Source organism: Corapipo altera, unplaced genomic scaffold (assembly GCF_003945725.1).
Source record: "Corapipo altera isolate COAL_440 unplaced genomic scaffold, ASM394572v1 97, whole genome shotgun sequence".
In the NCBI taxonomy this organism is placed as follows: Eukaryota; Metazoa; Chordata; class Aves; order Passeriformes; family Pipridae; genus Corapipo; species Corapipo altera.
In genome coordinates this window covers 369,131-392,851 of record NW_020884998.1, presented here as the reverse complement: position 1 = coordinate 392,851, position 23,721 = coordinate 369,131, and the positions used below count along the sequence as shown (strand labels likewise).

Sequence of the window (23,721 nt, the reverse complement as noted above, 5' to 3'; positions counted from 1 at the left end):
GGGGCCGCGAGCGCGGCGGAGGCTCCGCCTCCTCCCCCAGGGGCGTCAGGGGGGAGGCGGCGGGAATGGAGGCGGCTGGGAGTGAGTGGCTTTGGCTCGGATATCCAGGGATGGGGAGGGGGGGAAGGGCGCTGGAATAGTTTGTTCAGAGAAGCTGTGGATGCCCCATCCCCGTGAGTGTTGAAGTCTGGCTTGGCTGAGGCTTGGAGCATCCTGTTCTAGTGTCCCTGCCCATGGCACAGAGGTTGGAACTGGGTGATCTTCAAGGTCCTCTCCAACTCAAACCATTCTGTGATTTCATGGTCTTGTTGTAAGGTGTTGTTCCGCTTAATTTGCCTTTCCAGGCTGCTGGGAAAAGGCCGGTGGGCTTTGGCGGCGGGATCTTGGGCTGTGTTTGGGTTGTGCTTGTGATGATGGCTGTCGGGTTGGAGGGGTGCAGATTCCTCACCAGCGTGCTTGGCTTTTAAGATCAGTATTAGATTTAAAATTACTATTGCAGTGGTCTCTTAACAGGATCTGCTGTAAACTTAACACAGAAATGCTGTATTATTAACCTGTATTAATTTTTAATTTCAACAGGTGACTTGAGTAGTCATTTATGGCATCACTGTTCTCATGAAGAATTCTCACTTCTTTCAAATAGTCTTAAAATCTGTAGACATCTCAAGGACTGGAATCTGAATTTGGATTTCACTGCACGTTAGCTTTTCATTAGGACACTTAGAGTGCCTTAGAGACTCCTTAGAGTTTGGATAAGTGAGTTTTAACTCTTTTGCTTATTGTCTTTTGTAGATTTGTCTACTAGCAACTACAGAAAATGAATGAATTTAACTACAAATACCAATGGTTTCTGTCAATGCACCTGCACATCACCTCAAGGACATCACAACATGCCGCTGTGCTTTTTTGAAGCCCAGATTGCCTGGTCTGGTGGAAATATTTCAGGTGGAGATACACAGGTGCAAGCTCTGCCATTTAATAAGGAGGATCAAAAGTAAGATCAGGATGCACCTGGCTCAAACGTGTGAGACAGATATGGCAGGTCAAATTTCAGGGTATCTTAACATGGACAAAAGTGAAAATGAGTCATATAGCATGGGAGATGAAAATAATGAAAGCAAATAAACTCTTGCAAAAAATAACTGTCCTGTTGCCTGTGTATCAGATGCCTCAAAATATGAGTCCTCACTATTGTAACATGAGCCTGAGCATAATCCTTATGCCTCTCACTCCTGTGAACACCTTGTTTGGAGAAGCAGCAGCTCATTTGCAGCTTGAGGAACCCTGCAGTGCTGACTTCTCTTCTATATTCCAAGAGAAAGGATGGAGAAGCCCAGTCTGTGAGTCTTAGCATCTCTATCATTTTACAGTGTTAGGACTCAGACCTTTGCTGGACAGGTAAAAACCACTAAAGCTGAATCGAGGTGTAAACATTACAACAAAAATAGCTGCAAGCTTGATGTGAAGAGTCAGCTCGTTCTGTGGAAGATGCTTGTGCGCCTTAAAGCTGGTTTCTGAGAAAAGGCAGCACTTTTGCAACATGTGCAATAGAACACTAGATGCTGAGCGAATCCATTGAAAGGGTCATGATGTGGATCGTGGTTTTAAATGTATTTATTGTCCCATGACCAAGTGGATCTTAATGGAAAATCATTGAAAAATCACAAAAGCAGATAAAAGAAACCTACCAGTGCCTCATCTGCGAAAGTACTTTTATGTCACAAGATGCCTGGAGAGTGAATAAAAACAACCATTAGAGGAAACCTCGTCCCAGTGCATGGTATATCTGTCGTCTTCTGAAACTGAGCAGATAAGAAATCTTCATGTAGCTTGCTTACCATTATCGGGATATGGTTAGATGTCCACACAGTGATTTTACCAGTAAGTCAGATTTTGGTTTTCATTCTCATACAGTTGCCTCCTCAACTATAAACTTATCTGTGCAAATAACTTTATTTGGTCAATACAAAATTTATTACAGAGTTTCAGTGTGAGCTGTAAATGTTGCCATCAGACGCTGCTGTAAAATATCTTCATGCTAGTTTAAGCAAAGAAAATGTAAGAATTGCAAAAATTCTAAAAATGTGTTGTAAATGTTCACATTTAGATGATACTCCTTCATTCTGAAAAATCCTATCTCATATTTTGGATTCTGAATGTTTCTAGGAGTAGTTGACCATCATATTCCAATTATTTCAGTATTATTAGCTTTTTAATGGCTCTAACATTACTGTAAAGGTACTTCTATCAAGGTTAATGCTTTTTTTAGCTTTTTCAAGTTTTGTGACACTGCTAATAGCTAAATATTGTCTCCATTTATAAATGGAAGACCTTGACTGAGTAACATAATCTGTGTCTCCTAAATCACAAAAGGACATTATTCCAGTATTCTCGTGCTGTTCACCTTTGCATTAACTACTGATGTTGCTTATTTACTTATTATACTTTTTTGTATTTTTTCTCTCATTAGTTAAATAATGTTTCTGTTACTAATTCCAAGTGTTTTGCCCTCAATAAAGCTATGCATTTAGTCAGTAGGTAAAATCTTGAAAGACTGTGTACAAAGGTAGTCTGGGCATTGTTCTGGTTAACTTTCAGTGTTGTAGGTGATTGCACTGATTAATTGATTTTATGCCTGCTTCTGTTAATATGAACAAAATTCCTGCTTTATGCTTTGAACTACTGATTTGGTTCTGATTGCTCAGTAGGGCCTAGTGAAAAAAACAGGGAATTGTGAAATAAGGTGATGGCTCATGGGTGTGCTCTGGAGTTTGTGGCAGTGGTCAGGTAAGAAAACTGACAATGTTAGGAATATTGGGGAATGTGCAATGACAGGGCTTCCAGTGATTGTAGCCAGGCCAAGCATTGCATCTGTGTCACAGTAAAGGTTTTGAAGTGTTTAGATTGGTTATATGTTAGGCAGTCTAATTTTGATGTCTTCATTGTCTTTGGCATACATTGGGTTGTTATGAGGCTTTTTACTATTTGAAAGGGCCAGAGATAGAATTCTTATAGAAGGTTATAGCAGGCTTTCTGGTGAAAAATTGATTGAAAAAACAGTAATTTTTAGAACTAAAAGCAAAACAAATATTTTATTTGCTTCACAAGAACTTACAGCATCTCCACTTGACTGTGTGTGACTGCAAGCCAACAACAAGGCTGCAGGCCAGTATAACTTCTCTGAGGGATTGGGAAGGAAACCACTTGGAAAGACAGCTGCAATTCACAGTATTTCAAAATAAAGTTGACTACAACAGCGAAAAGATTCATGAGTGTTTATACAAACTATGTTTTTGTAAGTGAAAGGATATCTGGTTTTTATTAACAAATTATAAATTGCCTCTTGAATGAGTAATTTCATTCCGTTTTGATGGGAGACGTGGGGATCAAAAATCCATCTTCCTTACAACTGAAGTGAGAAAACCTGGGACTAGATTTTTCGAGATACTCTTTTGACAATTTCCATTATGTCTGAGGGCAATGAATTTTGAAAATTATAACTTACCATTCACTGTTATGTTAACATGCAGAAAGTTTACTTAATTTTAGCTTTTTGGTGAAAAATTTAATAGATTAAATAATAATTTTTAAATAGTCGGTAGTATTATAGAATTGCAAATATCTTATATTTGTTCTGATTATTGTTTACATTTTTATGATAAATGTGAGCAAAGGAAGCCTTTCTAAATATTTCTTTAATGCATGCTAATTTCTATAAATTTTTGAAGTGGAGAAAAAACATTAAAGAAACTAAGAAACTTTCAAACTTTTCTGAGGTATTTCATTCCATTAAAGGAAGCTTCCATTAAAGGAAGAATGTGTAACATGATAAGGAACTGTCCCTTGCTGATTTGTTGTGCTTGCAGAGCTAATACAATGGGCGTAAGATCCTTCCTGCTTGCTATGGGGATAGTTTTGGAAACAAGTTTTAAAAGTAGCTTCGCACTTGCATAAGCTTGTGTTTAACACAGTGTCATGTTTCAGCTGTTAATTGCTAGTTATTTGGTACAATATACTTGTTGTAGCTTTTGACCTATGTGAAAGCCTAAGTGGTTACTGGGAAAAAATGTACAAATTGCTAAAATACTGAAGTTCCTTCCTAATTTCTTACTTGGGACAAAGTTATCAATTTGTCATTCTGGGAGATTCTTGTATGAGATTATGTGATGTTATTTGGTTTTCGCTTTTCTAAATTAAAACAGTTGTTGATAGTTGTGTAGGCTGTATGGTGAAAGTCTTCTGTCTGCATCAGGGATAGAGGCAAAAGACCGGAAAGATTATTCACGCTGCCTGTCATAAGTTTGGGCCTTTGAATCTCAAATCTTAAAAAAGAGTTCAGAAGTTGCTACAAAAGTTGAGTGATTTTTATATTAAAACCTTTACAGGAAACAATTAGTGGTCTCGCTTCCATTTCCCACTAAACTGAAATTCTTTCTGCAAAACTGGCAACCTCCAACCAGTAGTTTCTCCAGACCAAATTTAGACTGTTAGCAAATGTACTTAGAATAAAATGGACATGTAAAGTACATTGTGTATGCCACTAAAAGTAATCCTTTGAAGCTTGGGTATTTTGATGTTTCCTGAGTATCTGTTCCTTCAATATTTTTCATATGCTTTATGTTTTACATCAGAATAACTCCATTGTAAGGATATATTTTGCTAACTCATTTTAAGTTGTGGTTTGAAATCTTTGAGAGCTCCTTGTTATTGTGTTTTGGTTTGGTTTTTTGTTCTGTTTTGACATTGGGAGTGCATTAAGCATTCGTAGAGCTGAGCTAACTTTGGATTTGCTGCCAAAGGCCCCATGGTCAAATTATGTCTTCATGATCAATAATTGCTCTTTATTCTGAAATACTGTGCATCTCAGCCAAAGTTGGTGTCATGTTACTTAATAAGCACAAAATACTTTTAAACTACACAGGAGTTCAGTTTGAATATTTATGTTAATAATTGTTTAACATGGATAAATGTTTTTCTTCTATTTTAAATTAATGTATTTATTCTGATTTTAACCTGTTGTAACAAACTGTGGCCTTTAATACAGCCAAGGAATGGATTAAGGTCTGCAAACATCTGTGGAACCACAGTTACATTTTCAAACTGTATCGATGTACTGAATGCAAGATGCGAGAGATGATTTTTCCAGTTATTTTCCCTTTTTCCCCCCACTGCTAAATATTTGCTTAATGCAAGTGTACCTACAAGTAAATTTGTTTTAATTGGTGCAAGAAGGCTTTAAAACTCATTAAGTTAGATTAGAAACTGTGTTTTGAATGACGGGGGGAAGGACCAGGAACTTCTTACAGTTCTTACAGTTTGCTTGAAGGCACTAAACAAAGTGGCGGTGGGCTGTGGCAGCTGCACTGAGATAGCAACTGAGCAGCTAAGTAGGTAGAGGAAAAAAGAAGGCAACAACACTCAATACAGGGGATCTGGATGCAGAACATGATGAGATGCTTGGATTTTTGATAGTTTTTATGTTGATTTGAGTTTTGATGGGTTTATTTTGGCAGTTGACAATTGCTTGGTTGCATAGCTAGTTGTCTGTTGGTTTAAAAGGAAATTCTTCCTTGTTAAGTTAGTAGTGATAAGTTTATCTTCCTTACTTAGCAGTCTTGCTTCATCTTACTCAGTGACAGCTTTATTTCCATCTGCAAGAAGCAGGTATCCTTTCTTCATACAAGGAAGACTGTATTACATCACACTTTTATTGTTTGTTGTGTTATCAGACTGGGGGTGGGGGATACTGTACTGCTTAACATGTCGAAGCTGAAGAATGCTTCATGTCTGAAGCTGTTCTGAATTTAGCTTTGTGTCAATGTAACTGAAATAACACCAGAATTTTAATAGTCTTAATGATGACCAGGTTCAATATTCAATTTAGGTCTGTTTTGACCCAAGAGTTCAGTCTCTTTCTGATTCCTTTTTGGACATTTAACAATGTCAAAAGTGCATGTTGCAGTTCATGCTGTTATCAGTTTCAATTCCTCACATCTTGACCTACAAAGAAAGACCTAGACTTGTGGTAGAACAGAGCTATGTGAAGAGACTTGTCCCCATGTCTCTGATTTCGGACTGCTTCGGTTAATCTCATTAACTGAAGCAAGGTGAATCTTACTGGGAAATGTACAGCAGCCTATCAATCAATATATATTAACTTCAACTTCATCAAATGAGCAATTCTTGTACCTGGCTTCAATACTTCTTAAGTCCTAAAACAACTTTCAAAGAACTCTATCTAGCTTTGTCTCTTGGAGGGTGAACAAAAATGGAGCGGAGAGGAACTGTGCATTCTTACACCATCAATGTTTGATTTTCTAAGTTTCTTTAACAGTGGTAAAGGCTGTACATCTCTAGCAGCAGTTCTTCATGCTGATATATACATACCCTCCCCAATATTATGTTAAAGGTGGCTCCTTTCACTGAAATCAGTAATGAATTTATTATGTACCTACATCTCTCACTTCTATATTATAACTGCACACTTCGTATTGAGAGTTATGAAACCACACTGCATTTTTTTTAACTCTAGGTGGTCTGCTGTGTTACCAGTGTTGTTATTTGTTTAGAAGATACTGTTTTCACTAGTTCTTCTGTCTTGCTTTTTTGTTTGTTTGTTTAAACTGTTTTGACTGAAATTTCTCACCATGTTCTTTGCCTACAACTAAAACTTTTCCTTTAAGAACAAGTCAACCAAAATGTTTCGGCCAATTTTCTAGAATACATATGGAGAAAACCTGTTCATAATGTTTTCAAGTGGAAACCGTAGGACTGTGGTTACCTTTTATTTAAAAAGCCCTAATAGTCCATGGCTTGCAGGAAATATATAAGCGTTTTTCAGATGGTGTCATCTATTGGAATAGACAAAAGGCCACGTTCCTGATGCAAAAATCTGTTGAGATTTGCCGTCTTCACAATCTCTGAAAAATGCAGTGAACAAAGATGATACCTTACTGCAGGAAGCTGGGTGTGACAGACTGTTTTAGGAAGGCGGGGACAGGATCCGAGAAAACTTGCCAGTTTTCTTTGATACCTGGCTTGCAAAGATTTTTAATTCTTTTGTAGACAGCATATAAAAAAAATTGAATACTGAAGACTGGTGGAGCTAGAAAACCTGTGAGAAGTTACTAGAGGAAAAGACTGAAATGAGGAGATGAACTTAAGCAGAATTTGGCATGTTAGGAAAATTGCTACTGGGACAGGGCAAAGTGGGCAGTGAGTAAAATAATGGGAAGTCTCAGAAAATGAGAATAACTTGGGCAGCAGTTTGGTCTGAAGTGGACAGAAAGGATTTAGTCTCAGACGTGTGAACCAGCACTAAAATAATAGGCTACACAATCAATTCTGTGTACTATTGCTGCCATTGTTCAAACGACAGTCAGTTCAAGCATCAGAGGTTTCTGCCATATACATATGATCTCCTTTTGTGAAATCTGGAATTTATGTTTTAACTTCTTAGGTATTTTGATTTAAAAAATAAAACCTAAAACCTGTTAAACATTTAAAAGAAAACAAAACCACAAAAAAAAAAAGTTAAGAAAACTCTTGACACAGGTTAAAAAACCAAGTACTCATCTGTGTGGGTGGGTACACTTGAAAAATCTTCAATTGCCTGACTTGACTGTATATAAATTTCTGCCTTCAGTGATCCTTTTGAAATGCAGTGTGTAGAATGGGTACTGCTTCATTTTTATTCTCTAGAGAACAGAGAAGATACACAAAAAACAATGAAATTAAGGTTACCAAGGCAACTTTAATTTTTGCAATTCCTAATTTTTATTTCTTGGTTTAGCAATCTCAGTGGATTGAAATTTTATTTGAGTTTTTTTAATATAGATTGTATTTTGTGTTGTGGGAGATATGTTGTGAGTCTATCTTAACATACTAAAATGAATTACGAAAAATGGCATCTTCTTTAGCAGCTGCTGTGTGTTCTGAGTTACTAGGCTGTACATTGCTATACACCATGTATGTACCATACAGAACGTGGCTATATAAAAGTTCACCTGTTTTTTCCTTAGGTCCTGTTACATGTAGACCCTTTAGGGTCACTGGCTTCAACTCCATCACAATATCCTTACATGTGTTGGTGGTGCCTTGACCACTGAACCGTGGTGGAGAAACTGGTGTACACTGAATTGGAGGGTCAGGTAAGTGTTTGTTTATTCATAATGCTGTCTTATATACAGCATATGAAAAGAACCCATAAGATTTTGAATAATTTTTTAATCTGTAAATGGTCACAAAATTGGCAATTTATTCTTCCTTTTCTCTCAGTCACTAGAGACTCCATAATCCAGCAGTTCTTGTAATCTGATGCTTGCTGTGTCATCACATTAAAAAGAATTGGCAATTTAATACATAAGGCTTGATGAAACTGGGTGAGGAAAAAAAGTCTTTATTTTTTTCTTTCTGTAAATAAGAGTGTGCTGAAATGTCTCACATTACCAAGTGCTGGTTTTTACAAGTCATCTTCAGAGTTGGTACAACTGTTTTGAGATTGATTTATTTATTTAGCAATTAACATCAGATTTTATATCTTGTTTATAAACTAGGGGGGAGGGAAAAGAGAATTTGGGGTACTTTGCTACTTTGTTGCTAATACAAAAGCAGTAATATACAAACTATGTCAAATTAAGTGGTTCTGTGCCAAATACTGCTGTGGATTAAAGTATTTAACTTACTCTGAAGCAAACACTGGCTATCTTCTCAATCATGTAATAGATTTTTTTTTCCCCCTAGTTTTATGAAGTATATATGCAGCACTGTGTTTCTTAAGCTTATATTTTAGGTTGGAAATGGCTGACATTTCATTGATGTTTGTATTAGTCTTAACAGTGTAATTAGAATTATATGCTATTTTAACAATACTTGGACATTCATGACATAAGTCAATTCCTTGCTATATAGTAACTGTATTATGTGAAATGGTTGTTTGTTCTTTATCTGCACATATAGTGATCATTAGAAGTTTTGCTGAGGAAACTTTAGAAAAGACAACTACTTAAAATGTGTGTTGTTGGATAAAGCTTTTGGATGATAAATACATAGTAATCTGGTAAACCAAATGGATTCAGGTCAAATGAGATACTTGAAAATCATGTTTTTCCTTCCTGCATTGTCACTTTTAAAAGGAAAGGGATATTTATTGTCGTGGCAAGTGTGTCAAACACAGTAGTGACTTTCCAAATGCTGTCATTTTTATGATTATAATTTGTGTTTACCTAATTTTGGTTTTATCTTTTGTTGAGCCAAGCAGAACTTTAGCAATTTTATAATGCATTTGTACATCCAGTAATGACAATCTGTGTTTCCTGGGTGTGTGTGAATGGCAGTTAAACATTTCTCTAAGTCACTTGCCTATTCATTGTATTTGCAATATATGCAAAAGTAAAATAGAGCAGTTCTTTCCTCAAAATCACTTCTATTTAACTTGGATCTAACTTTGTCCTAAAGGGTAAAAAACAGACAAACAACACAAGAAAATGAACAAAAGACAACCCCAAAAAATGGCTTTTTTTGAGAAGCTCTATTTTATGTGTGTTTCACAAACGTAATACAAAATGAGGAGCAAGGTTTATTTTCTCTACAACTTTGTCTTTCACCTGAAAGTATAAATCTGAGATTTTTAAGTCTTTCCATCACTGATGGTATTATAAAATATTGGTTGATAGTGTATTTTGTGTTTCTTTTTTAATTAGTTTATGTAATTTATTTCTTAATTGGCAATCCAGAGAAGCACTGAAGGAGCGTATGGAATATCACAGAACTTCTACATCAGTTTTGTCTTCATTTTGGGACCAAGTATTCAAAACCAGACATCAAATGAGTGGACATCACAAACAAATCCATCATAAAAAAACAAACCCACAAATGAAAGAGAGGGACAGAAGAAAGAAGCCTGGAGATAATCCCATGTGCTCCAACACAAAAGCAACTAGAAAGAAGAATTCAAGTTAATTTAAATGTAATACCTACAATAGGTACCACCTCTATTACAGCAAAACTTACTATTTTGTTCCTTCATTGCAGAACTTTTGATAGTCTGGCCCATGTATTTGTTTGCTTATTTACTTACTTATTTTATAAGAAAGTTGCTTCTGAGTATCCTGAACAAAATAAGGTACCCTGTTCAAATAGCTGCCTTCTACTTGGTTTATGATATAGTACCAGGCTTTTGAAAAAATTAACCAGGCACTGATCAAAAGGTGCTGCTAAAGGTTTTCTATTACATTTTGTTACAAGAAACAACAAAGTGGAGTCACTGAGATAAGCTCTTGGAAGAACCAAGAGAGGTGCTGTGAGACTTCTTGGAATTCTACAAGTTAACCAGGTGAAAAAACAGCTTCCTTTGTAGTCAAGGCTGCATTTTTAAGAGACATGTTTATTGAACACCAATTTTATTAGTTAGTGTAAAATTCTACTTATCTACAGTTTAAAGAGTTAACACCAACACTTTTCCTGACCTCAAGTGCATCCTTTCTTCCAAGGAGAAGTTGAGAAGGCATTTGATGCTTCCCTATTATTCCTAAAAGATCTCTCTTTTTGATGAAGAAATAGTAATCTCTGGTAGCCACCTGTCCATAGAGTTGACATTACAAAATATTCTGATAACTTTCCTAATCTTTAGATAGAGAAGTTTGTGTACATCTGTTTCTCTAGGTTTCTTCTAAGTATGTGAATTTGGTTTTGGGCGTGTTCTTTTTTCTATTGTTGTTAATGACCATACATTATTAGAAAACGTTTTCACAATAGTTTAACTAGAGAAGTCACTTCTACAGTTGTGTACTATAAATTAATTCAAGTTGTCAGACTTTTCCCCAAATAGCTTCTTTATCCCACTGTTTTCTAGGGCTGAAGTATTTATCTATGCTGAATCTGGATTTCCTGGTTTGATGTTGGTATTGCTTGCGTGGAAAGAAATAAACACATGTTTTAGGAGCTTGCTGAAATTGGTACAATGAAAAAAGAAGCGAAAGTGGAATTTGGATTTGGTTAGTCAAAGGCCTAATTACTTGAAGTAAGCTAGCAGCTTTGTTAGTAGGTAGTGAGTAGACCAGAGTGCTGCTGGTGTACCTTTCACTTAGGCATCCATCTTTTGTTTGGGTTTTTTTTTGTTTTTTAAATGAAGCAGTAAGTTAACTAAACTTGCCTTTGTTTTAAGTTGGAGAAGTATAAGGTTAAGCACATTATATTATTGTATCATTGCCACAGTTATTTTTGAACCAGTGGAGTATGACAATCCAAATTTTTTCTGAGGTTACATGTTAAACATGTCATCTGATGAATGCACTTCCTTTCTGTTTCGAAAGCAAAGGGCACATTTTGGACTGGGTCTCTGGACCTCTCCCTGCAATGCTGCTTGTAATTACCGCAAAGATTAAGAACTTGAACTTTTCATACCTAATCCTGACTTGAGCTTTGCTTGACTTAGTTTTGTACAGCAAAACAAACTTCATGTCAACACCGTTTCTTTCTTACAGCCCCCCTGAAGTGCAAACTCCTGAAACCAGCAATTAGCTGTAGTACCTGCCCGTGGCTGTCTCTTAATTCTTTCTGCTGAAGGCCCTGGCCCCGCGGCAGAATGGGATCTGTCTCCAGTTGTGGTGAGCTCAATTGCACACAGCTCCAGCCAGCTGTGTGTCCTGCAGCACAGAATGAGCAGCTGATGGCAGAATGGCCTCGAGACAGCACTGCCATGCTGACTGCGACTCCAAGCATGCGGGCTGTGCCACCACACAGAGCTCCAGTATGCCAAAGTAAGTGGCCTCATTTTCTCTTTGTCCCAACATTGTCTCTCGTTATGCCTAACACAGTCACTTGGGAAGCATATTTGAGAGTCTATTGATGCTGCAAAACTTTAAGAAATTCTTTTAAACTGAAAAAGGTCTGCCGTCACAAGGTTACCAGTGAAGTGTTCCTAACGGGACTTGGAAAACCAGCTGTTTTTCCTTGCTGTCTTGTTGCGCTTTGTTTGTTTTTCACCAGGAGGGGGCAGCAAATGAACAACGTCCGAAGGGAATTTTTACTTTTCAAACGCTTTTCTAGTCTTCTTTCTTGCCTGAGATCCTCAGTGTGAGCTACATACCGACGTGAGAGTTTAAAATGATGATTTCTACCTATTTTGCTACAAGGATAGCTGGAATGTCCGAATTGAAAGTCTTCATTCTTTTTGGTATTAAGCAGTAAAATTTATTTAGTAAAATCTATGTCAAGTTTATAAAAAGCGCAGTTCTGTATGAAGGTTTAAGATTTTTATGACTGTGGCAATTAGTTCTGGATATATTTTAAAGGATAAAATAACCAAAAAACCAAACCCCATGACAATATTAATTAGTGTCACCTAAGTCTTACTTAATGTGTTTCAAATATTTATTTTCTATGTTGCAAGTTAATGTAATATTACAATTCAGAATAAACGTCTCACAGACGTTTTTCTCTCATCAGAAAATAAATCTGAGGATACACTAAAGTTAGTGATGCTTTTAATTCATGTATAATTAATACATTCATGTACAAGGGTGGCTTGTGTGTACTGCTGACAGAGCACAGGAGTTAGAGTTCTGAATTCACAGGGAATTCTAGTGATGCTAAACAATATAACCAAATTTTATTGCCTTATTTCAGCCACAAAGTACGGTTTTGTCATCTAAAACTTTATGGAGGCACACCACATTACTGATTGGAAGTATAGTGGGGGGGTTTTGTGACTGTATGGAAAAATGCTGACTATTACCTATCACTGTGAATTTCTTGAAAATGTTTGGCTGTGGTTCTGTTTAAGTTAGAGATAAAGTAGTTAGCAAGAAGCCACAGAGAGAGGGCAGTCTATTCTTTTCAGTTGCTGAGTTCTATCCAATAGTTCCTATAAAAGAAGGGCAGATCATAGTGGCATCTATGAATATCAGCTCCTATAATCAGTGTTCAAAAGCTAACTGGGAAGAATGAAGCTGATTCCTAACAGGACTGATTTATTGATAGTCTTGCCTTAATGGTTTTCATTAAAATCCTAAGTGTTAGAATGCTTGTGGGACCTTTATGTGGTCTAAAACTCGATCAAGGGAATTCAAGACCCTTTGGTCTAAATGGGTTAGAGTGTCCCACTGTGTAGATACACCTTATCTATATGTCAGGAATGAAAGGCTGAATCATCCATATTCCAGGTTCCTTTGGACTTTTGTCCCTTAACTTTAGAAGACTTAACCAACCCTCCTTTTCTCCTTCAAAAAAAGAGAACATATCTATTTCTGGGGATTTTGCACTGCAAGTGCTGCCTACGATGGTAACTTTATCAGAATTCTGAAATTTTCATTTAAAGCTATTAGATGGGCTGGAAGTAGGCAGTTATGTTTACACTTTCTTTTTAAAGAGTAATTGAAATAGCTAGAAATTCCAAAAAGCATTAGTTTTCTACAAAGCATTTCAGAAAGGTTGTTCTATGAAGTCATTATGTAATGACTTTAAATGCATTGAATATACAGTTATAATTCTCATTTAAATGAGTAGAAATGAAAAAAAAATATTTTCCAAGTCCATGAATTGGTATGTTACCCCTTTGAACTACACTTGGATTCAGAAGAGTATTACAGAAAATAGCCTCTGCATTTTTGGGCTCCGCTTCGTAGCTCTAAAAAGGTTCTGCCTATCCTGTAGGAGTTAAAACTCTAGATCTTTGACTTTTTGGGAGGTTTTTTGTGATGGTTTTTCTACTTTTAAGATGACAAATGTTCAGGGAAGTGGGGGAAATTATTACAAATAGTTACACAGAATGGCACAGCTTGACTTTCAGAGTTGGCTTTCATCTTGAAGCCTGCTGTTTAAATCCCAGATTTTTCCATGTTGGCCCTTGGTTCTACTGAGGTCACTATTTTAGCACCTTCTCTTCATCAGGCACTTCAACAACTTCCCTGAGTAGTTAAGTTCTCTCATGCAAGTTAGGGGCTTTTATTCTTTGAGCAATGTAAGCTTCATTTTTGTTGTGCAAGAAAGTGTTAATCCACACAAACAACTGAAGATTAAACCCCCTTTTGCATCTTTCTTGTTTGAACACTGTTGCATAAAATATCAACTGTATGATTCACTCTTACTTTAGAATTAGCAGAAATACTTTTACCAGTAGAATTCTTGAGTATAATATAAACTAATTTCCTTGTTTTTTAAAATGCTTTGTTTTCAAAATAGCTGGACTTTAATTGCCTTCGTAAATCTGTTGTGAAAATACCTGTGCTTTCATAATAAAGTGTTTAAAGAATGAGTAATCCTGTTTATTACATCCAACATGTGAATGTAATGCATGTATTTGGAAATAGTATTTACTCGGTAATTAATTATTTACAAGTATGTGTCCTTTTACTGAGTGCTTGTCAATAATCTGGATAGAGGTGCACCTTTTTAAACCTGCTATAATTGACTTCCACAAGGCAAAGATTTTAAACTTCTATGCTTGTCTTTCTCCCTTTGAAATGACTGTGTGTTAAAGATGTGACTTTACAGCATTAAAGACTTGTGTTTGAATTTGTGAATAGCCAGTGCTTCCTCTGTTGCTGAAATTTGAGGAACTCTAAGTGCTTAGAGCTAAATGGTTTTGAGGTATTCTAAGCATGGTATGGGGAAGAATCTGGAAAATCAAGGAACTTGGAACACCGCATCTGTGATCTGCATCAGTCTTTTCAGATGTTTTACAATTTTTATTCCTAGGAATTCTCTTTGTGTATAAGCACATACATAATTTTCGTACGCTTTTTTTCCCTCCCCCTTTTAAATAAATTCCACTTACAGGCCTGAAAGAGTAGCAGTTTACACAGCAGAGACAAATAATTTCTAGAAAACTTAGGTGGACCATTCAAACATAAAAATACCACAATCTGATATGATCATGTTGCGTTATGCAGTATTGGCTGCTAGTAAATTAATTTGACACAGCAAACTGTCATTTCGGGAATATAAGTAAATAATTGAATAATAATAAACTAGTGACTGAAGTATTTCGTTGTATATGGGTTTGATAGGAATCTTTGTGCTCTTCTCCGTAGTGATATCAATCTTTCCTAACTAATAGCCTTAAATACTCATGATAAAAGGCATTAAAAGCCTAAATTAACACAGTGACTGAGAAATGTAATCCCTTCAGACCACTTATACAGGGAGAATAGATGATAATTTTCCAGCTGTGACAAGGTTCATTTCCTTTTTGACAGGAAGCATTCTTACAGTTAGCTCTGCAGAAACACATGGGAATGCATGCTGGCATCAAAGCCTTTCATTACCAGCACTGTGAGTAGGAAACAAGGTCTCTCTGATACAGCAGATGCAAATGCATACAGGTGGATTACATATATATCTCTTCTTTATGTTACCACTTAGGTAAACTGCTTAGGGAGATAAAAAAAAAGTACTGTACAGTTGAATATTGAATGCTGTGTAGGAGTGATTCTTTTGTGACGTGAAAAAAAATTTATAGAGAAAAGGGGTATTTTTCCCCTACTGGTAATTTTCCCTCTTATGTTGAATGTGCAAAAACCAAACACTGTGATCCTGATTTAACAAAATAGGCAAATTTTTAACAGAAATGTTTTTTGGGGTTTTTTTTAATGGCAGTTAGGCATATTGATCTTTAAGGATATATTTGATCCTGGTTTAGGGTTTGTGTCCAGAAGACACCTATCTAAAGATATAGATACTGCAAAACCAAGGATATCTTATGTTGCTGGCTTGTTAACTGAAAAGGATGTCTCTGCTAGTTCAGAGGGATGTGGGCTTTAACCAGTTCATAAGTCGTTTTCTGTTCTGGTACTCCATGGCTAGGGAAGAAATAGGAATGTCTTCTCAAAACTTTTAAAATCAACTTGCACATACTGGCGTATTTCAAGATTTTCAGTATAACAGAGTTGTTTTTCCACCTTGACTACATTCCCTTTCATTTTCTGGAAAGCTTCCTGCTTCAGTTGTTTTGTTTTGAAATTTAATGTTGAATCTCTGTCAAAGGCCCAGCCTCTCTGTGTCTTATGCTCTGGGGTTCTTTCTGCCTCAGTCAAGCGATTTGTTTACATAGACTTTGTATTGCCATGGTTATATTAAGTCTACCATTCTGCCAGAAAAGGCACTCGCATTAGAAATTCCAAATTACACTGAAGAAAGTACTTTGTAGCACTGTCTGCTTGGAACTGTTGGATCTACTCCATCTTGTTGGTATTTAAAAAGTAAAGCCTTCCTCCTTTCTTCTGAACTGAGCATTTTATAGGATTAGAAAATAAGTTTAGCTGAATGAATAGGATGGAAACGTGCTATGTTGTCTTAATGGCGTCGTGAAAACTGCTGCTTGTTATGTGCAGTGGGTGGGTGAACAGGACAGTGGGGCCAATTCGATGCTTGTGGTAATATTTAAATAAAATAGCTTGTGGAGAACTTGTCCTATAGGACCTGGCAGCATAGTGAGTAGGGAATATCCACCTTTGTCCACATTGGCAGAATTAACTTCCTGTCAAGTTGAAGAAATGGAATACTCTTGCAGTCGTTTGGCAGGAGTGCGGCGCTCCCAACACTTGAGCATTGTGGGTGGTGCTGCATCCCATGGCATTGGAGACATGGCATCACACATGGTGACAGAGGAGAGTAGGCAGATGTCTGGCAGGAAACCTAGGTGTGAAGGGGGCTGATAGACGTCTCATGCTACTGGGACAGATGGCTCTCAATCTCTGTGGTGGCAAGTGTGCTCTGTCTTCAAAGACAGACATTTGCTCTATTAAATATTCTTAGCTTATGTGGAAGGCAACTGACAGGGCTTCTAAAGGTACAGAAGAAGGAGAGTGATGGATAAAAAAGCGCCAACTGACTTATGCTGGGAGCCTGGCTGGGCAGTGTGGCTAGACACTGTTAATGGTGTTTAGGTGCATAAGTAGACAAGTGACCAAACCCATACAAAATAAATTAAACTTATGCAAAAAATGAAGACACTAAGTTACTGACTAGAAGAACAATTGCAAATCTAGAACTGTCTCCTATTCCTTGTTGATGACTGATGACTACTTATGTGACCCACAGCAAACACATGTAATTAGTTTTAGAAAGCTGCTTATTACCTATGAAAATATAATTTATTGTCTAGATAACCAAACCATTGACAATTGCTCCTGAAAATGTCATCAGCCCTTTCCTGTTTACTTCCCTGTTGACAACTGGGGGTAAGCATACAGAATGCTGGCTATGCAGTAGTCTTGCAATGTGATATCCCCTGCAGTAATTCTTGAAAGATAACAGTAATAAAACTGGCACAGTAGACTTACTTGTAATAATGTTGGTGTGAAATGTCTTGAGGAGAATTGTTACTATACCAGGGTTGGAGTTAGGACTTAACACCAAGGATTCTTAAAATTTGTTCATTTCTCACTATTTTTTTTTGGACTCAAATGTTTTCATTGGTATTTATTTTACTTTTGGCTATAAAAATGAAAATAAGTTTGCCTATTTGAGGGTTGGACTGAATGACCTCCATTCAACCCTGACCTTTCTGTGGTTCCATTTCATTTTTTTAGTCTGTGGTTAGGTTCATTTCAGGTTTTCCACTGTAACACTAATTTTTCAGAATTTTCATACAAATATGAAGTTAAATATTGTAAATTAAAATTTGTCAGTGGGAACGTAAATGAAAGGGGAAGCTAGTTCTTTAAGAATATACGTCTCAATGTTTTTATTATTGAAAGTCATTGTTTTCCTTTTTCATTGTGACCTAAATATTGTCCTTGCTATCGTTAGAGAAAATTCTTCATGTGTTTTCTTCATTAAGTTAAAATGCCTTTACCTTAATGTAATTTCCTATCGCTTCTTGAAAATTTCCTGTTCTGCTACATTTCCCCTTTGTGGGGGATTTGTTTGTTTTCAATTGGTGACATAGAGTACACTGAAAGTTGTCTCTCTCAACTTTAATTCAGAAAAAAAGATCAAAACTAAATTTGGAAATAGTTCTGGCCAGTCTTTCTTGATCAGACTTATGGTTGAAGCGAAATTTAGATGAAGTAGGTCTGCTACTGGTAAAACAGACTACAACCTTTTACTGCCCAGACCATTATCTAAGATCATGCTTAGGATTAGCAACAGGATCCTAAGCAACAGGATCATATAAAAGATGAGCTGTGGCTTGGAGGATGTGCTATAAATGCTAATCTGATGATACTTTTCTGAATTTCCCACACACACTTTGTGTTCCCCTGGAAGATACGGCATCCTTCATATTTTGCTTTCCATTTCCTGGGAGGCGAGAAGCCTTTCAAATGTGAGGTCTGCTCTTATGCCTCTATAGTGGCACTTGCAAACACATGCTAGTGAGACACCATGTGAATGTTGACTTTGTTCATATAGTTGGTAACTGTAAACAATCTTTCTGTGAGACAAATTCTGTACATCTGTTGGCTTTGAAAAAACAACAACAAACCCCCACACTTCCAGGTAGGCACTCCTACCGAAGTCAAGCATTTACTTTACATATATTCGTGTTGGGACCTTGGCTCTATGAAGGCTTTTTTGTTTAAGGGAATTGCTTTCTGTCCCCTATTTACAGCTCTTTCTGTATTTAACTACCACACAGACTGTTCTGCAAGATGTATGGAACACTAACAGGGTAAATACAAAAATATCCCGTAGAAGGTGGCAGTACCTGTGCATGTGTGTGAAAGGGTACTCAGGCAAGTGATAATGACTTATGTAAAAAGACCAAAAATGTATTCATTCACTAACTTTGTCTTATTTGGTGTTTTAGGTGCACCACATTGCTTTTTCACTCTGATTTTGTCTACGGCTTTGTTTGTAGTGTTTTGATTCCACCCTCCCACAGATTGAGGAAATGATCACATTTTTGATAGTGCTAGCACATCTCATTTTGCAGTGGTAGCAGAGTGCATCATGTGATAAGTGGGAGCATGAGCTGGTCTTAGTAAAACCAAAGTACATGTTGAAAGTATGTGCTTAGCAGCCTTTAAGTGTTAAATTTGTGTGTGTCTAAACTCTTTACACTAAATAATGTACTCTTTGCTTTGTTTATTTTCTTTGTTTTAAAGCTAAAAGGTTTAAACTAAGATAAGCTAATGTCCAGGAGTCACTTCTTCAGGTGTGCAGTGGCTGGTGGAAAGACAGCTTGATTAGTTTTGGTTTGTTCCTTGTGTAACAAAAAAAGAAAAAAAAGGTTAGTTTACTCTGGTTCTTTAGCTCTTATAATAAAGGTAATTCTGATTACGAAGCCAGTGCTCCTTTTGGAGAGCCTTTTGATGCCAGAATTAAAAACTGGAAATGCATCTATCAAAAGAGATAAAATACCTTGAGCTTAAAGTAAGTTCCCTCTTCACCAAGAGGTGTTCAGTATCTGGTAATGGAATAACAGGAGAAAAAAACTTTTTCCTAGTTTTTGCGGCAGCTGTGTAAAAATGCAGAATTGTAAACATTATCCAAATGTTGTAACAAAAAACGAAGGAAATTCCTATAATGAGATGATCACTTACTGGCCTTGTTGCAATGATTTGTTTAGTTATTGGATACAACTAAAGCATGGCAGGGAGCTGTCATTAAGTCCTGTACTACTAAGCATCCTTTTTTGAGACAAATCATTCTGTAATACCTGCCATGATATTTCATCTCTTTTTGCAGTATTACTTTAAAAGCATATACTTTTTCATTTACTTGTAATAAGCCCTACTTACAGCAACCAATGATTTTGTTTCTTTCAAATTATCAATATGCCTCCTTCCACCAACCTACTTTGCCCTGTTAGATGCATGTTAACCATTGTATTATAAACACTTGCATGCTTAACTTTTGCTGTAAAACTGGTTCCATTTGAAATTAGTAGAATTCTTCTTTAATAAATTTAAAACATTTTATAAATTTAAAACATTATATAATAAGAATCTATGGGATCAGGAAGTGAATGTTTTAACCAGTGTCTGTAAGAGTAAATGATAACACCATCTGAAAGTACTCTTTCATTGTATGTGAAATCTATGCTTAAAAAATATTTAGTTCATTTCTGCATAGTGTTCAAGACCTAAGTAGTTTGGATGTTTGAAATTGCCACTTGTGAAACAATTTGCCTGAATTGGGTAAATACAGTTAGGGTTGTTTTGGTTTTGTTTTTTCTTAAGTAATTTATTTTGGGTCTGTAATAGTCCTAGGATTTTTAAGCTCAATAGAATGTAGCACAAATTTCAGAAATTGTATCAAAAATACAATGAAGTGTAGGAATACTAAATAAAAAAGAAAGAAAGAAAAAAAAAACTAAACAAACCCAACCTAGCCCCCAAGCGTATTCTTTACACCAACACAGAACCCATTGCCTGATTCAATGTGCTATATTCAACAGCAAGGTATAAAGGGTCTGAATGTAAGCAAGACTAAGGATGGCATAACTGCAGTGGTGAAACATACAGAGCAGTGTGGTATCTAAATCTTTACTGTATTTTGATATAGTTCATGAATAAATATAAATTGCTTACTGATACTCAGTTACAAAAGAATGTATCTCTACGTGTATTGACACGTGTGTGTGTGTGTGTATATGTACATGTTTGCAGCTGGGCTGTTCACAACAGTTAGTCTTTAACGCTTTTGTCTTATCAAGAGGTTAGAGCTATGTAGAAGAGGAGATGTAAATTTGCTTGAGATATCTGCCTTACTTAGTGACTTGGAAGAGGCAGATGACTGCTTCTGATGGCACAAAATCTGACGGGTTCACATTTTTTGTAGTCTTGCTGTCAAAGACTACAAGAAAATTTCATGGAAATTGTGCAATCCTGATGATAGTAGAGATAGGGAGGGTTCTGTGCTGCTTTAAGAATAATTTGTGGAAAAGTGTTTCATCCTTTGTATAAATCTTAGCTTGAAAATGCATGTTTTTCTATGCTAGGTCAACCAGTTAAATTTCTTGTTAGGTGTGAGGGAAAAGGAGTGTTAAGATATGCTTTTCTATTAAGTTAAGCATACTTCAGGGTGCCTCAGGTCTTTTGCTTGGTGCATTCCTGTAATAACACCACCACCAAACACCACTACCCCAAATACAGAAAACCCATAAATATTGGCATCACCAACCATGAAGTTTTTAAACTGGTATGGTGTATGCATTGCTAAGTCTAAAATTTAGTTTTAGCCAACTTAATTGTTTAATCTGACCTCTCTGTAGATTCCATTCTATATTTAATGGAGAATGATGGGCATTCCTACAAGACATCCTAATTTCATATGAGATATTATTTAAATGTGTGGGCTAATTCACCTATTAGGATTTCTTACTGCCTGCCTACAGTTAACTTTACAGAGGAAATGTAGAAGATAATACATCTGTTGACTGTGTGGGTTGAATCCTCCTGTAGATGAATTGTTTTAGTATCTTACCTGATAGGTCTGCAGATTGTTGCTGTCAAAATAAATAGATCCTCAATATTCGTTTGAGAGAAACCCAAAATTCAGAGAAGCTTATGTCATAAATTGGTAAGTTTTGGAGTCTCGTGTTAGGTAAATGCTGAGATTAACCCAAAAGTCTGAGTCTGGGTTCTCTTTTAGCTTGTGTACAGCTGTATTCTTGGTTGATCTTGCATGAGGGAAGTGTCAGAACCCAAAGGTTTAGATTTTAGATTTGGTATTTCCTTAACCTGATAGAACTGAGGTTTTGATTAGTATCAGATGATAATTCCACTGTCTCAGGGCACAATTTTGACCAATAGTAAGTATATGGCAGACCTCACATTTTAATATGGAATGAATCCTGAACAGTATTTGTCAAGGATTAACTTGTTATGGTTAAGTTCTTTAGTTTGAGGTATGTCCCTCAGTCATAGTGCAGAATAGGTAGAATAAATGACAAATGCAAGTTCAGAACTTTTCAGTATATTCCGACCAGTTCGCAGCTTTCAGTACATTGAGCTAGAATTATATGCACATGCAAATTTGTGCATCTCTGGTGTATGTGGTTGCATGCTGGTGCAATTGTATTCAAAGGATCTAAGTGCATATAAGTCCTGTTAAGACTAAAAAGTAGATTGGGACACTTTTTTGGTAGGAGTTTAGATCTTTAGTTGTCTGTATAGAGGTTTTATTTTCAAAGAATCGATATATCCAGAAGAATATCCACAGCTGCACAACTGACACTGAAATAGAAATACTGCTGAAAAACATGGTGCAAACTCCACTAACTTACTCCAGTGGTAGGAGAAAAATTGTGGAAGGTGTCACCTTGCTTGTGTAAAAGGAGAGGTATTTTAGGTCTAGAACCCCTCACTTGGGAATACAGCTAGCTATAACCAAAATCAAACAGGAGAGCTGTGTTCTGGTCTAGCTCTGCTACTGGACAGGGCCATGAGATATTGAGAAAGATGACCTACTGTTTGGCTGTTTTGGGTTTGTGAACACTACAGCTAGAGACTGACTGCTTGTGCTTGTGTGGTGCTCATTCACTGCTACTGATGGTAGTAATGACGGATACGTTTCTGTTTTATTACAGCATTCAGAAGAAGAGCTTGGACCTTCACATACACTGACCTCACACTGGTGAGGTATTTGGCTGTAGTTTTTGCTGCTCTTCTTTCCCTGGCAAACAACTTCTCTGAAAACATACTAGGAAATATTACCTGTGTTCAGGAACCTCATTAACCACTTTCCAGCCCATCTTTACCTTCAAATTACTCCTTGTGGAACATTAGGTTCTTCATGCTTAAACTTCCACCTGAGCATCCCAGCAAATAAAGAAGCTGTTGGCATGGTCAGGCTTTTGTGCTGAAAGCCAAGGATTATCTGGAAGAAGAGAAGAAATGGCTTTTATGTGGCAATTAAAAGAACTTAGTATGGTCTTTCCAAAGTACTTTGTGTGCAGTATGGTACAGGTGGTAACTTCAGTGTGCTGAAAGTATTGTGGAGATTTATCTTGCACAAAGGTTGGACATGTTTATTTTTGGTCTGGTTACCTCTTGCTCATACATTCTGCTTACTTACTGATGAAGAGTTTGACATTTCAAGACAGAATCTGTTGAAAAGCATCAAAGCTGACAGTGAACCCTACAGGTGGTTTGTGTATTACGTCTTTCATTTTTAATACAGTCTGTATAAAACAGTAAATGATTCAAGAAAATCTACTGATGCTGTGGCATTCAATGTGGTAAAAAATATTCACTAAATTTCTTCATGGTTACTTTTTATGACAAAATGTGTCTATTATCATATTATTATTATTATTCAATGTTGAAGTAAAAATAGAAACTATTGAAATATGACATCAAATAAACTTGACTTGAAAATTCAGTGGTTAAGTACATCTGAACCTTATTTACCCAAATAGAAATTGCTCACTTTAAAATGGTTTTGCTCCAAGACTCCACATTTATTACTTGCCTATGATGGTTTAAAAAACTCATGGGGATAAAGAACCTAGTATCTCAACTTTCTACCAGACAGAATCACTGTTCTCTTACACACAATTGTAAAAAACATACTACTGCAACAGGGTAAAACTTTCCCTTCAGGTAAGTTGTAGATTTCTTGATTTACAGGAAAATGTTAGTAAGAGAGTTATGTGGAGAGAAGCTACTGGAAATTTATAGGTAGAACCTTTATTAAAGAATTAAAGAGAAACTTTCTTCAGAGAAGAAAATTGTTATATTTTTAGAAACTGATGAGCAGAACAAACCTCATCTTCCTCTAGATTTGGTACAGAAATGCATACAAAATATAAACGCTTTGTCCCTCTCCATC

At 36.4% G+C, this 23,721-nt stretch overlaps 1 pseudogene; it reads left to right on the top strand.

Annotated features, from left to right (window-relative positions):
• Window positions 1-7: 7 nt before the first annotated feature.
• On the top strand, window positions 8-22,676 carry LOC113958503 (annotated as a pseudogene).
• Window positions 22,677-23,721: the final 1,045 nt, after the last annotated feature.